Here is a 15,611-nt window from a genome sequence, read left to right as displayed (position 1 = left end):
TTTTACCGAGGAATTTACCAATTAATTCTTTAAAAATCCTACAATGTGATTTTCTGGATTTTTTTCTCATTTTGTCTCTCATAGTTGAGGTATACCTATGATGAAAATTACAGGCCTCTCTCATCTTTTTAAGTGGGAGAACTTGCACAATTGGTGGCTGACTAAATACTTTTTTGCCTCACTGTATGTGAATACCAATTCATAAAATGCAGAATTTCTGCAACATTCATAAAAAAATTTCTTCTTATTGTCTCTTTTTAAAGTACAAAAAAAAAATTGCTAGTTCATAAACATGGACGATTGCTAGATTTGATCTAAAAGAGTCAGCAATGGTGTCTGTAGGCAGTGACCATGATGTGTGGCATTGGCATGCTAGACTAAAATAGGCAAATAGGCATTATTATTATTTTTTTGCATATGTGTTCCAGTTAGTTTCAGTAAGTCTCAGAGGGTTCACAATTAATGATACTAAGTCTACTTTTACTTTCTTAATAAAGTAGGCAACTGAATGGAAATAATGTCAGTCACTTTATATGACGATCAATGTTTTGCAACCAGTTGGTCCTGCAAAGAAACACTGGAAAGGTGTTAATGAATTCAGGAGGGGGTAATAACCGAGATGAAGGTAAGAAGTGCTGGTGGAGGTCAGATCAGTCATTGTTTTTGGACATAATGAACAGCAGGTTCCCGTGACATATTTATATATGCAGATTCATATTCACCTTTGAAGAAAGGAAAGTGCATAATCCATGAGATGAATATAACAAGCAAAATCAAGTTATTTATTATTCACTTAATTAATAATATTAGCTAAAGTACACTGCAAGATGCAAAAAAAAGTAACTTAGCTGTTAGCTATCATTTATTGACAGTGTGAGATTTTAATGCTGATACATTTAAGGTTAAAAAATACTGGGAACATTCATAAGGGGGTAATTAAATATATATATATTTGATATTTAAAAATGCATTTTCGTTTGATCAGTAAAATGATTTGTTCATTTACAGTAGTCCCTTTGTGTAACCATTGCAACTGAAAGTTATGGGGCCACACGCTGCACCTCTGAATGTGTGTATTGTATTACCTGACATAGCTGCTGTTCTCTCTCTCTCGCTCTCCTTATTTACAAATTCCCAAAAGCCACAAAAACAAAACATTCACAAACTCTCACCGCACCATATAAAAAGGCTATGTTCTTCCTCCTCAGAGGAAATTTGCATATCTTGCAGGTATTGGCTGTCAGTTTCTGGATTCCTAATGTGCAAAGTACGTTAAAATTTAAAGCAGGCGAATGGAAAATAGATGTGAGACTAGTACTTACATGGTAATTCAACTGGTGCAGGAATGATGAATCAATAGTCTAGCTGTAACATCTTTTACGATGCTCTCATCTATAATGTATAACTCATGCATGTGTAATGAATCAACAAATAATTTGTATTATATTACAGGTCTTGTTACTCCTTAGTACCATGCAGCAGTTACAATGCATTAAGATGTCTTAGGCAGTGTGAATTATCGGATTGTTGCATGAATATATGTAGGCCGTTGCGTTGTTAGAATATATCACATGTTAAAACGGCAGTGGCACCGACTAACGAGCTACAAAATCAAATAAAGTTGCAGAAAACTCAAGGGATATTAGCCAATACTAAAAGGGTTGACCCCATAAAGAGTTGTAGCCTAATTATGATTTCATTAAAGTGTTTATTCAATAGAGGAATAGGGACGAGATGAAATTGAATTGTTGGATAAGATGATGGCAGTGTTGTATTGAAGCTGGAGTTGAGTTGGGGTTTCATCCTATTTCTAGGTTAATTACATGGAGCCTTCACTTCAATTGTCAGAGGAGGAGCATCGCTTAACCTAAATTACACCAAAACCCTGAAGAGAAATTGTCTCATCCATGTAAACCCAAGTCCTCTCCCTCTCACTCATCCATCTCTTCCCCCGCCTAAGACGCGCTGTCGTCTCGATCCCAGCACGCGCTGCAATCATTAAGCTTACTTCATTCGCAAAACCTACACCACAGAGACTATTCGCGATCGTCCCGTGCAGATCTCCCCGTTTCCTGCATCAGATGATGACGGTTTGCACTGCATGCCTTCTATTTTCCTCCTCAAACAATGGTTGTGTACACAGCTCATTCAAGGTTTGGAAAACACAACAAAACGTGATTTGAACATCAAGCGTTGGACCATCTGGGCCACATTACGAGCGCCAAATAATGACCGGTCCTTCATTGCTCCTCTAATGCCTGTTGTGTTTCACTTATATAGAGAAATATTTCCACACTATGATATTTTCAAGCAGCTGTTTTTTTATATGCGGCCGACTTGTTCTCATCTGTCCCTAAACCACAAAGAAAAGGCTCCATTAAAATTTGACACACACAGAGACAGGGCTACCGGGCCTGAGGTTCGGTTGATGGAGAATCTCCAGTCGCCACATGCCATTCATTTCACCTGCTTTTGTTGTTATCAAGGCCGGTCTAATCCCTGATCTTACAGAGGTTATTCATTAAGATTGAAATCTTCAGCACCAAAACAAAAAAAAAGTTTTTTTTTTAAATCAATTCAGCGTCCTTACTATGTAAAGACGGGTCACTTAAGTATTTTTTTTTTTAGCCATACACAAGTTAATTGGCATCACCTGGGAGCATTCTGAATTAAGCATGTTTATATCGAATGGCTCGTTAATTGTAAATTGATTATTAATATGCATGCTTTTATTGGTGTTTTATGCTGCAAAATCATTATGTTCAAGCATTTTTCTGTCTCCTGTAATTTAGTCAAGGACCACTTGATAAGTTCCTTCCTCTATTTACTTGTGATTATCAGCTGGAGTTAAATGCAGCGCTCTGAACCCTTTAAATTCATGAGTTCCCTCCGAGAAAGAAAAGCATTTTGCTTACAATTGGTCCATTGGTCCGAAAGAAAGGAAAACAGATGGTATAAAAAAGACAAAAAAATGCATCAATGGGCTTTTTAAAAGCAAAAAGCACATTGAAACTACGCATATGTCTCAAAACCAGAGGCTTTTTTGTTTAAACGAATATATTTTTGCAACGCACAGCCTCCTCAACCAAATGCCTTGATTTTTTCAAACATGATTCATCAAGACAAAAAAGTATTTTAATGTAACCCCTCCTCTCTTCGATTGCTCTTTCTTGCTGTCACCCTCTCTTTCCTCTCCCTCTCTCTCTCTCTCTCTTGCATGCACTCTCATTCTCTCAATCCTTCTTTTTTTCTGTGTGTGTGTGTGTGTGTGTGTGTGTGTGTGTGTGTGTGTGTGTGTGTGTGTGTGTGTGTGTACGGTTCGTGAGCGTGCGTTGCAGCCGTGAACTACGGGGGGGAACAATGTGATAAATTAGTTATGCATGCACACAACAAATTGATCTTGCTCTGTTCTGTGACAGAAAGCAGATGTTGCATGCAGTGATGTATGTGGATGAGCAGCATGACTACAGTGCATTAATATTATTTCTTATTCAAATGTAATGCAAAGGACAAACAGTGTCTCTCATTCATGGCAAGATGTGCAAACAATAATAAGCTGTATTTTTCCATCGCTTGATGTATGAACTAATACATCACAGATTCAGAGAGACAAATTCGTTTTTTTTGGCTTCTATAAAGACACGTTTTTAAGATGAGTCATAGAATACATTTGTTTATGACGTGACACAGTAAATGATTGTCTGTTTTGCATTTCCCTTCAGATTTTTTGTATTACTCAATACATTGTTGTGAGACGTTTTGATGAATACCAGCAAAAAAATAGATATTTTCTACATTTTAACTCCCATTTACTGCAACCAGAACTGGTATTACAGGAATAACACGTTAGCTCTCCTGCCATGAGTGTATTCGTCAATGTAGTGCAACGTGTTTGTAAACGGCATATAAAAATCTGAAGCAATCAGGAAGCAAGAGCTGGTATGATTTGACTTACAGTCATAAACCAAATAAATAGCCTCTTGTCAGAATCTACAAAACCTCTCTGAATAGTTATTAAAAGGACAAACAAACATCCCAGGGTGTTTTTACTTCTCATTAAAAGTCCCATCCAGCAACATCTGGACAGTTGGCATAAGGTGTCCTTGGTATGCTGCAATAATTGGTCCATGTACATCATTTGAAGCCTCTTATTAGTCTTTGAGGCTCTTCCACACGCATCCTCTACCGTTCAAGCCCAGGATCATGGAAAACGTCCAGTATAACACAAGCATAGCTGTCACAGATTGGTGGGAGCGGGCTTTGGGACAGATGCATCCTTGCTGTCAGATATCTCCTTGGCCTCCTCACCTCATAATATTCCCCAAGGACATGGCATAGATCCACTCCATGATTGCAATCAACCTTGACTTCCACACAAACAAACAACTATCCTTCACCCCGACCATCGCCAAGCTGGCTCATGCCAGGCAATTCAACGAGCCCCAGCATTCAACTGAATCGCTTCATCTCATCTAACTGAGAAACCCCATAGCCTGTGCAATTGACTCTTCCATGAGCCGTACAACAGCTCGGCAAGACTCGGAGCTGACAATAATAGAGAGCTTTGTGAAGCTAGTGTGCATCAAACTCTGAAATCTTTTATTTCAGTCTGTCTCCTTATAGCTGGATGCATACCCCTAATGCTCACCCCCGATGGTAGCAGTCATTGACATTTTGAGAGATGGGCAGGATTACCCTCGCTCCCGTTCTGCCTTCCTCCTCTTTTGTAGGCAGAAAAGCGTTTCATACCTACCTGACAAAAAGACAGTATCCAGTTCAGATGGCTTAAATCCTTACATATTTTATTAGATTCCAAAGCTCTTCATAATTCATGGCCCTGACTGTATTACTGCCCACTTTCATTTACGTTTTGCCATTTTCCACCACGGTGGAACGACAAGCCAACGATCATCATGCCTGAAGGGCGCTTTTTCGTTTGAATGCCGGCTTACTCTGCCGGGTTGAGCCGAGGTCTTGAATGTTGTATGTTTTGAAGGCAAAGGTCAAGATATGGAGCTCCTTTCAACCTCAGACACCTCTGTGTCTTTGTTCATCATGTTCAGTAGATGATGGCAGCTAGCCAGTGTAGGATAAAAGCGTACATATGCAGGCATGTCTTGATGTATAGGAAATAAGGGAATTCAATTACAGTTGATGATGATTCAATCATCCCGTTAAGACGTAGAAAAAAGCAGTGGGCCAAAATGTTGTATGTGAGGTTAATAGACTAATGATCACTAATAACGAACACAAGGATAATGTCCTAAACATCCTTTGAATACAAGCCTGTTTATTCGACCCACGTCCATCAGTATGCTAACAGAGAAGTAACGTTGATTTGTCTGAATAATACGAATCCTCTGCAGAGCATGACAGGATTTTTAAGAGGCCGATGAATGACTGGAGGAAGGGGGAACAGTAACAAGTCATTCTTTAACGGCAGGTTGGTGAAGAGAGGCATGGTCATGTTTTATAGGGAAGAAAGATCAATCCTCTCTGAAAGAACTTGAATGTTAATATACTGAGGCACACCTTGCAATTTACCTCCCTGGTCTTCAGCACCGTCCCCTGCCAAGGTGTGCTAGACTGATAAGGTATATTAGTGTGTTCTTTCCTCCAATGATTTCTCTTTGTGCCGTTAGTAATGAGTCATCTGGTAGGGGGGCCAGTTGCATGCAGACTAAGGGATGAATAGAGGAAAACCCCATTTGATCATATCTGTGAAACAAACAAAAAAAAAAGTGAAAAACAGCTCTGTGCAATACTCTAGACTTTTCATTCGTGGGATCTCATATTATACACAGTACCTTTTTATCACATTAAAGAAACTGCATAATCACTAAAACATTAGTTTGGATTTTACTACAAGAGGTGTAATTAACACTCCGTGTAGTCATCTTGATTACATGTGTTGGTTCGATCTGATTTGCCCATGGGAAGTCGCGGCTTGATGTGTTTTATACCAGGAGAAACCACCATTCACCACTGATTGTAATGTGAAAAGCTTGTGTAAAACTTGCTGTTAATGTTCCTGCTAAATTATCATGCCGAAAAATATAATTTTTCCATATATTACTGTACTCATGTGCTATATTCTGACATAAATTCTATATTCTGACAGTAAAGTATATGAATATTGTAAAAACAAAAAGGTTAAATATGTAACAAGGTAGTTTTACTGTAAAATGCTTTTAAAAGTATGATTTTATAAGTAAAAAGTATAAAATGCATGAACTATGACAATTCAGTTTTATTTAGCAAGTTGTTATTTTTTAATGTTTTATTTTATTTATGTTATATGCATTGTGTCTTTTTATTAGCCATATCTGATGGAAACTTTTGATGAACTTTCATCAGAATCTTTATCGTTATCATTGTTTACATATTTAGTAGATGAAAATGAGTTGGTATATTAACATTCACAGCTTTTAATGACATACAGTTATGAACTCTAAGTTAGGGGTAGTTAGTCGCCAAAATGCTTGTCATAATGCTTGTAATTTCATCAGTATATCAGCTTACAGTTTTTTCCTGTAAATTAGAAAATGATATCTGTCTGTCTGTCCGTCCGTCTGTCTATCTGTACTTATTTATGTATTATAATATTATTGTGCAAAAAAAGTGTAATGATGCTGTGCCAAAAATGTAAAAAAAAAAAAAATTAATAAATAAAGCAGCAGGAAATATATAACTGCAGGCTTTTGTTCTTTGGAAATTAATATGATGTCGAATTCTAAACCCAGTACGAGTTAACCAGTGAGGTTTTAATTACTGAGCACAAAGCAAACACTTCACACCATTAAATATTGTAACTCTGTCCTTTATGTGGCCCTGAAAATTCAGACACAGGTATCCAGTGTCACACATCATTAGATTATCATGGTTGAGATAGTGGAGAACAGCTATCTAAAAATGCTTGGCGTACAGTTCTCTTGAAAGACAATATGCATAGAGACACAACAAGGACAACAGCAACGACTCAGATACTATCAAATCATCATCATTTGTGCTTGCTTTACATGCAGTGCATTTAAGATTTTATTCACATATGCTTCCTCACAAATGTTACCCTCACCGCCCCATTTACAGCAGGAAATAAAACAATGTCCAAGATTAGATGGGCAGCATGACATTTAAACTGCTCTGTGCATTTGGTGGATTCTCTAGCCCTATCAGAAATGCATAACTGGTTTCTCTAAAAGTTCATTTTGAGGGTGGCAAAATAGCCCTCTGAATAATTCATGAGGTATTTTGTGCCTTTCATATTGCTTTAAGGCTTTCAGATTTGCATTTCTTTAACATGCCTAGGAGAAGTCCTTCAGTGACAAGAAGTATGAATCTTAGAAATATGAAGGGATCAACCCTTTTAGGTATAGCTCTCGGATAGCTACATTACTTGATGAGGGAGAGAAGCTCCCTGGACACTCCGAATTCATCCAAAGATGTAGTTTTCCCGAAGTAGATTGTGCAGCTTAGCACAACTATGTTATCTAATTGGGGAGCCATTTTTTCTGAGGCGCTTGCCTTTTTTTTTTTTTGAGGAAGCCATTGTAAATGTTGCTCTTAAATAATGTCTGGTAATGGGATGTTAAACATTATGATCCAATACGCATTAGCCTTAGAAAGAGTTCAAGAAATAGCTTAACCGTAAACATGCAATTGTACACAAGTTGAATGTTTTTTTTTTTTTATTAAATGCCACCTTTCTAAGCTTAAGGGCACGTCACACTCAATTGAAAGTGTGACCATTTAAAAGCATGCTGAGGTGAAGCATCAGGATGTGATTGATGTTACGAAGGTTATGGCTTTTGGTAAGAAAAGCTAGCTTGAGGGGGCCAGTCAAAGACTGTGATTTGTTACAATGCAGCAGTGTAAAAATTAATGGGAAGATCAATGTGTACATGTTGTGTGGGTGACCTTTATTGAATGTGGGACTGTGCAAGATTTTCAGCCATCCCTGGCAATAGAAAGTGTTCAATTGTGCTGACGAACCATTGCACTTTTTACATTGGTAAACTGACTGGTGTTCTCGCTTAAATTTCTGGTTATCTGGTTTGAATGCTTAGTGGAAATGGGGCATGTTGTGCACATTTTGTTTAAACATCTGTAACTTCAGTTTTTGAGTCACTTTTTGATACTGTATTTCCATATTTGTTGACCGCAAATTGAATCTTAAAACTGTCTAAATTAATGTCAAATTTAAAGTACCCCACTTCCAGCCTGGGTTGTAACACCAGTATGAGTATTTACTGTAAAGCTGCAGTCCGTAAATTTTGCCTCTTTGTCGCTATCTCTGTATGAAAACCTGAAATTGCAGCTGTTAGCGGAATTATCTTCCTTGTGTGGGTTGTGCGCCGGCACGGCTCCAGCGTGGATGAATCTAATGTTTTGAGGAGTATGTGTGGCAGTCAGTCACCGCACCGGTGTGGTTATTTACTGTTGTCACTGTATGTCTGAGCCTCGTCACAAGCATTTCAATGCCCAGTTTTCCCCAGTGTTACCTATGCAAATGATAAATAAATGCCTCTTGACTCTTGACTCTTGTAGCTTATGTCTTGGAATGTATGACCCAAATAAGAATTTTCACTGTATATTGTCATCTGAACAAGTAAGTAACAAGTCTGCCACGTTTGTTCTGACCAACTGAGGAAAAAAGCATTACAATAAATTGCGCTATATGGGGATTTAATCTAACGATCGGTTAGCTCATATCACATCAAACCGTGCAAATTATTATTATTGTTATACTTTATTTTCAAATTATTAATGGCAACAACATCAGCATTGCGTGACTATGAATATAGTGTGTATTAGTGTATAGATTTCAATTTCTGTACAGTCTAATCTCTAACTGTCATACTATTCGAATTTCATATTAAGAAATTATTTTTACCCAAAAAGCCAATTATGCTCCATTCGAACTGGTTGTCTTTAAAATCTTGTGTAATCCCAGGCTATCTGTAATCAGAAGCACATTTAAAACGGCAATATAATTTAATTTCATTCACATGTGTTTCATAAACACATAATCCTTTCTGAATTACAATCCGCCATCAAAATGATACATTTAATTATTCTGGCTGCTGTGAGAAAAGGCTATAAACCGCCACCTGCAGGATCTTCACATGCGATATAGCCTATATAACGACGTGATGTATTGACGCGGCAGCATGCTCGAATTTTCCTCAAAAACGTACTCGTACCACTCAAAGGAGAAAACATTATTATAAGCTAACCGTTGTGATTCAGGCTGAAGTAAGGCCATAGTTTTGAACACTGGCTGGTTATGTCGTATCGCTGGCTCCTCCTCCCGCGATGATGTCAATCGGAGGTGGAGAGGTGGGCAGTACTAAGGAACTGAGTTCATACAATACAAGAGATTGCTAGAGCTCTGCGTACAACTACGGCAAAAAAAAAATCTCAGTGTGTGGAAGTGATGCTGCACCTATAGGCACACTGTCCACCTGCTCCGTTACACTGACAGTCCATCAGTATTTCTCAAAATAGATATTTTGCTCTCCATCACTCTGCCAAACCACGGGATGACATTAAACGGCGTGTCCGAGGATACGATTTACAAGTTTTTTAGCAGTTAATTAAACGCACCGAGGAAAAAGAAAACAACCTCACTAAACAGTTTTCGTACATGCGAGGAGCTTTCCCAGGTTTTTTTTTTTTTTTTTGGTTTTGTTCCCCGTGATGACTGTATGAATGCACTGAAATAAGAAGTACTGCACATTGACAAACCCATTTGGAGCAGCGCTCTCTCTCCGCGCGCGTGGGATTCAAGCAGTAGCCAGGCGCGAGACATCTGAGGAATTACATCGTCTCTTCTCAAAAGTCATTCGCAGATGCTTTTCGCCGTTCGTGCGTGGACCGTGGACTTTTTCATGGACATGGATCGTTGTCTCTAGTTGGATACCGACTGGTCACTACGTGAAGCTGTTTGATTGTGGGATTTTCTTCAGTCTGCTTCACGGCACTTCATCTCCTCCAGCAGTGATGCCGCTACGTGACGGGAATTGAGAGTTTCCATATTCACAGAGAAATCCGAGGTAAGACGCGTCCTTTTTTATGCTCATTTATGGGTTATGTTCATATATATTTTATTTTTCTATTTTAAGCTATGTTTGCGAAGAAGAATTGTACCGCGCTCCCTAGTTCATTGAAACGATCGGTCGTACTTACTTTAACGTCTTAAAAAAAAAAACACATCGCGAATTAGATTAAATATGCACTTACATGCGCTTGCACTGTTGGAAAAAAAAAGTCGAAGGAGGAAAATAAATCAATTGTAATATTTACAAAATATTAATAATGACACGAACTGCAGAATTTCCGAAAGCTATCCTATACGGCTTCACTTTCCGACTGAAGATGCGGTAGTTTGTTAGTTAGTGTGCTGATTTTGCTTTATTATAATGGCAATAACAACGCGTCCGATTTAACGGAAAGGTAAAGTCGTGTTAAAACGTTTCATACAGCCAACACGTGAATAACAGCACAGCGACTGCTATGCCATCTAACAACTTCTGAAGCGTTCTCCTCAATCTTCTGGCTTTAGGAGGCTTTGTTTTGTAACTGTTCCTAACCCTATGTGTAAAATATGAATACATTCCATAGTTTGCTTTTTAAGGAAATGGCCACATCGCATAATTTAGGCTACTCAACAATGCACGGGTGTATGCAGCTCGCTAGGCAGAAGAGCATCAGCAGATTAAGTCGGAAGCTGATCCAGGAGGATGCGGCATTTTCCCGGCCGAGGCCGAACAGATATACTTTGTTTTAAACACAAATCCGGTCCTTTACAAAAATGTCATGCCGTGCCATAGCCATACTTTCCGCTTGAATACCATACCCTCTTGAGGAAGAAAAAAAAAAAGATTCTTAAATGATTTATCAAGCACCGTTGTGGGCTGTAAAGGAGTTTTTGATGAATGCAAGATTTTCATTGGCGATTTAAAAGTCATTGATGTTACATGATGGGTTCTTCACATCAGTGTGCGGTTTCGTGAACCTTTAAAGAAGTATATAAACAGTTTTCCCAACAATTAGAAAAGAATAGCTAATAACAGGCTAATAAAATGTAGCTTATTTGTGTAGTTTAAAATGTTCACCAATTAGATCACGCCAAACCTTAGGGTTCTAACTGGAAGCTTTATTATTAAGAGTGTAGATACTACATTTATTGTTACTTCTGAAAATGAGATGTGGCTTAATATTATTCAACTGTAATAGCTACAACAACAAAATAATAATAAAATAACAAATATTCCTAAAGCCTTACACAGTGTTTAAGGATCCCATATTCGTAAATTAGACTTACCTTGGTAATAACTGTATAGTAACATGGGTATTTTGCTGCAAACTACTGGCAATTTAAAGGTAAGTGTTCAAATGTAGCATACAAGTGCACTGGGGGAGCGCATTGTAGATGTAATCCATTCTGCTTGCTTTGTTCACATTCTGTTATGCATCAGTTGACCTTTGATGACGGGTATGAGTGTCAAATCGGATTAATTTCTAATTTGGATTTTCATAGGGACAAGAGTACAACATTGTTTCATGCTTTAAGGCGAAATGATGCAACTGGTTTTCATTTTTACTGTGCATATCTGGTGGTTGAGCAACACTCAGATATGGAGAAATTCAACAGGGCGCTCTCTTTATTACTCATTGTTTATAGTAATGTTGACCAGTTTTCACATCTCTTCATGGAGTGTGGAAAGCACTGAGCCCCTAGAGTCGATGCTGAAAGAACTTTATGCAATTTTTAACAGTATACAAGAAACAAAAAAAATCCCATCTTTACTCGGATAGCACCACTATTTTTTTTAAACATGCATTAATTCCCTCTATAGCCTATCATTTCAATTGTTCCATTCATTCTGTAGTTCTAAATAGATTGAATGTTGTGTTGTTATATGCAGTAAATTATATCTAAAACAAAATGTAGATAGCTAACCTTTGTAGATAGAAGTTATGGCACATCAAAGGGTGTGAGTTAGGAAGTTTTTAGGAATTATTTTTTCAGTCTTGACCGGCCACTAAAAGTATGATGTCATCGGACGCGGAAGCAATGTACAGAACATGTCACAAAACATTTGTTACTGTATATAGTTGCCTGTAATCCAGTAACATAAAATAGTCAGGGCTTCAAAAATGTATTATTATGAAGTCAGATGTTTTAATAAACTTTCTGTATTGCTTTATAAGCTACTAGTATCATCAATAAGTAAGAACAATTTGAGTGAAGAACGTACTTAGCTAAGACTGATGATATAAACATTATATCAATTGCACAGTTGCCCAACTGCAAGTTGGCAGAAAAAAAAAAAACATGCATCAACAATCATTTCTGTCATTGCCGAATACTGAATCTGCACTGCGGTGCTGGTCAAGGTGGTTACACTTGATACAGTGTGCTAATATATTATACAAATTGATCTTGCATTATCTGATAATTAGAATAAGAGTTTGCCTTCCAACTATGTAACCATTAATATCAATGGTTATTTATACTATATTAATTGTTATAATTTGACCACACTGTGACCACTCCAGTGCCCTCTATTGGTGGTGTTATTTATTTATTTATCTTGCCTTGCATTACAGTGAAAAAAAAAAACATGCTTTACCGCCTTCAATATACAGATTATTAGCATAATTTCTCTCCTTTTTACATTTCAACAATTTACAGTCTATGTTTGTGTTTTAGAGCAAGGTGAGATTAATTACATTTGTTTAAATTATGTTTTTCTTAACTATGTGCTTATAAAAACTAAGTGTCAATATTTTGTTTTCAAAGTACTCTAAATATGCTACATACATCATAAAATGTGTAGTGTAAAAGGAGTGATGCAAGCATACATGTCTGTCATCTTAAAACCTGTAATAAATGTTATCCTTCATTTGTGAAATCCCCTTGTGCTTCTAATTCCTGTCATTCATAACTTATAGATTTAATACATTTATTTATTTATTTATTAAAGGGAAAATTCAGAGAGGGGAGAGTGAAGATGAATGGTGCATCACAGGCCAAATACCAGCCTTTAAGATTTAGAGTTTCATTGGCATGTTATACACTTTGCAATGTTTGTCCATATAAAATCAATTTGGGAGAATGATATATCAACAACTGACATGTCGTTCCACTGAAAGTGCCCACAATAAATTGCCTGATGTTGGTCTAAAGAATTAAATCAAGTTTTACTATGATTATTTATGATTCAAATTAGCAAAAATCTCATCCATGATTCATGGCGCACCATTTTACGCAAACAAAATCACTCTCGGTTCCTTCTTGGCTGAAGTTAGCCATAAGTTATTTTGTCATCTGACCGCATGGAAACTTTGATAAATTGATAAATGGCAGACATGACTGTTTGGATGCATAATCTTTGCTGACGGACCTAAATCGACTCCATCACGTTTGCTACATCTGTTTATCCGTTGCGACTGGCAGCCTGTTTGGTATGTTAATACCTCCCTATTGATCATTCAATTGATCATTGGTTCTTAGGATCAGTGTAGTCGCCATCAGAGCTACTCAAAGCCAGTCTGTGTGTTTCAAAAGAATCCTAACTTTATATGACACATAAGTCTAGCCTGTTCAGGTACATGTGAGCAATTAATTAAGAGACTTGAAATTATGATAGTGATGTTGCAGAACAACAACACAACAATAAAAGTAATATTCATGTTTAATAACAATACCAGATGTTTTTCATTACCAACCATTAGATAAAAAAGGATGCCTTCCTGATGCATAAAGCCTGAATAAATTATTAAAAAACATGTTTTCTGTTGATGAAAAGCCTGACACAAGAAGGACAGCAGGTAGGCTGGCGAACAGCTGGCAGGGGGGTTACGGGTCTCAAGCTGCTGATGGCAAAAGGTGGAGGGCGAACTCAAACAAGACATCGAAATGTCAAATAATCGTACACACGGGGTTTCTTTAAACCGATAAAGAGAGCGATGCTTCTGATAAGAGCAAGTTAAGTGACACGCTTCAGGCAGTTGTTCCAGTTTAACTTCCATAAGCGGCTTTAATCATTATTCGAAATGTCATTTTGCTTTAATTACCATTCGTATTAAATTGGATCGTTTTAATCTGATGCCCATTTGGTAGGTTGAACCGTATCGATTTTTCCACCTCTGCAGCATTTGGTTCCTGCCGATTCATATAGACAGAGTTTCAGCGTGGACTTGCGGTTGACGTAGAATTATTTTCTTCCTTGACAGCTCAACTCAAAATAAAAAAACAGGCAGGCCTGTCCATCATGTTGTCACGTAAAGCGCTCCAAAGTCTGTGTTCCGCTCACTCCAGGCTCCGGAGGGAAGGACGGCTTTTGCATACTCCCTGGAATGCATGGTCCGCCGCTCAGAATAGATCACTGGAACCCTGCGCAAGCAGGGAGGAAGTCACACCGATACCCATGAGTGCAATTTTCCCAGCTAATTCTCTCTATTCACTCTCAAGCTGCAAGTTTCCAAAGATTGGTAAAGTTGAAACTCAAAGCTTTATGATTCCATCCAGAGTATAGTTTTGAAGGAATCGCTCCCAGGAGTAAATCTGAAAATGGCTCCACGAGTTTTCGCAACAACATAAACTGTCCTAAATATGGGGAGGAGTGACATGTGGGCTCCCGTGTGGAATTCTCTAATCCCAGCACCACGTCCCTGGGTAGCAGAGCTCCATACAAAATGCCAGACATCACTTACTGAGAGCTGGAGCTTATACTGTCTACACTGTTTGGTGCTATTTTGGGTTATACAGGTTCATCAGCGTTCTCTCTCTCCCCAGGACGGTGTGATTCGTTATTGTTGACAGTAAACTGATGATCTAAAAATGCAAGGGAATTTGCAGAACGAGAGACCCGTCGCCCTTATTGCGCATCACGACTAGTGTCAGTTGCGGTTATTTAGATGTAGATCATCTTTTCATCTTTTATGCACTACTCTGCAATGCACTCCTTAGCCAGTAAGTCCTCTTCATTATGCATTGTCGGATACAGCCTTGGACTCTTTCGGGCTTATCAGAGTACAGTAGGTGAATAGTAATTGCTTTGCTCTCGCCGACTCAAAAATGGTGCAATCTTCAAAAGCAAACCAAATCATTTTTCACTACTTTCTTCAAAGAACAACGTAACAGTCTAAGAATATGTGCAGATAGTAAGCTGGCCATTGATCACTGTCATGTAAATACTCTGAGTGGTGCTCGTCTGCCCAACAAACCTTTAATGAGTCCCTACAGTCCAGCCGGAGTGTTCACTGTGAAAAACAGAACATCTTGTGACAGCTGAGACTTGAGCGGCTAAAAAATCGAGGCCTTCAGCTCTCTGTGTGTTTAAAGGAATCAGTCTTTGTGATACATTTTTGATGTGTGAAGCGAATCTTCAAGGTACATAATCATGTATCTCTGCTGTGTTCGGCTTTGTTTTTAAACAAACATCCTTTTGGCACATACAAATTACACATTAATGACTTGACAAATGGGGAGTCATTGTTAACAGTATTTCCAGGATATCCCATTTCAAAAACATTATGCCATGAGCTGTAATTTTTCTTTGTCGCTCTAGTAACGTGCTATATTTTAGTAATTAATTTGC

General features: G+C 38.0%; 1 protein-coding gene across 1 annotated transcript in view; it reads left to right on the top strand.

Moving 5' to 3' along the window:
• Window positions 1-9,319: 9,319 nt before the first annotated feature.
• pcdh11 (protocadherin 11) overlaps window positions 9,320-15,611 on the top strand; it is a 105,945-nt gene continuing 99,653 nt past the window's right edge. The window contains exon 1 of the mRNA XM_016252967.1: window positions 9,320-10,055. The gene's annotated coding sequence lies outside the window, so the exon portion shown is untranslated. The remainder of the gene's footprint in view (window positions 10,056-15,611) is intronic.

This window comes from Sinocyclocheilus grahami, unplaced genomic scaffold (assembly GCF_001515645.1).
Source record: "Sinocyclocheilus grahami isolate Dianchi unplaced genomic scaffold, SAMN03320097.WGS_v1.1 scaffold1145.1, whole genome shotgun sequence".
Lineage (NCBI taxonomy): Eukaryota > Metazoa > Chordata > Actinopteri > Cypriniformes > Cyprinidae > Sinocyclocheilus > Sinocyclocheilus grahami.
This window is presented reverse-complemented; position numbering and strand designations above follow the sequence as displayed.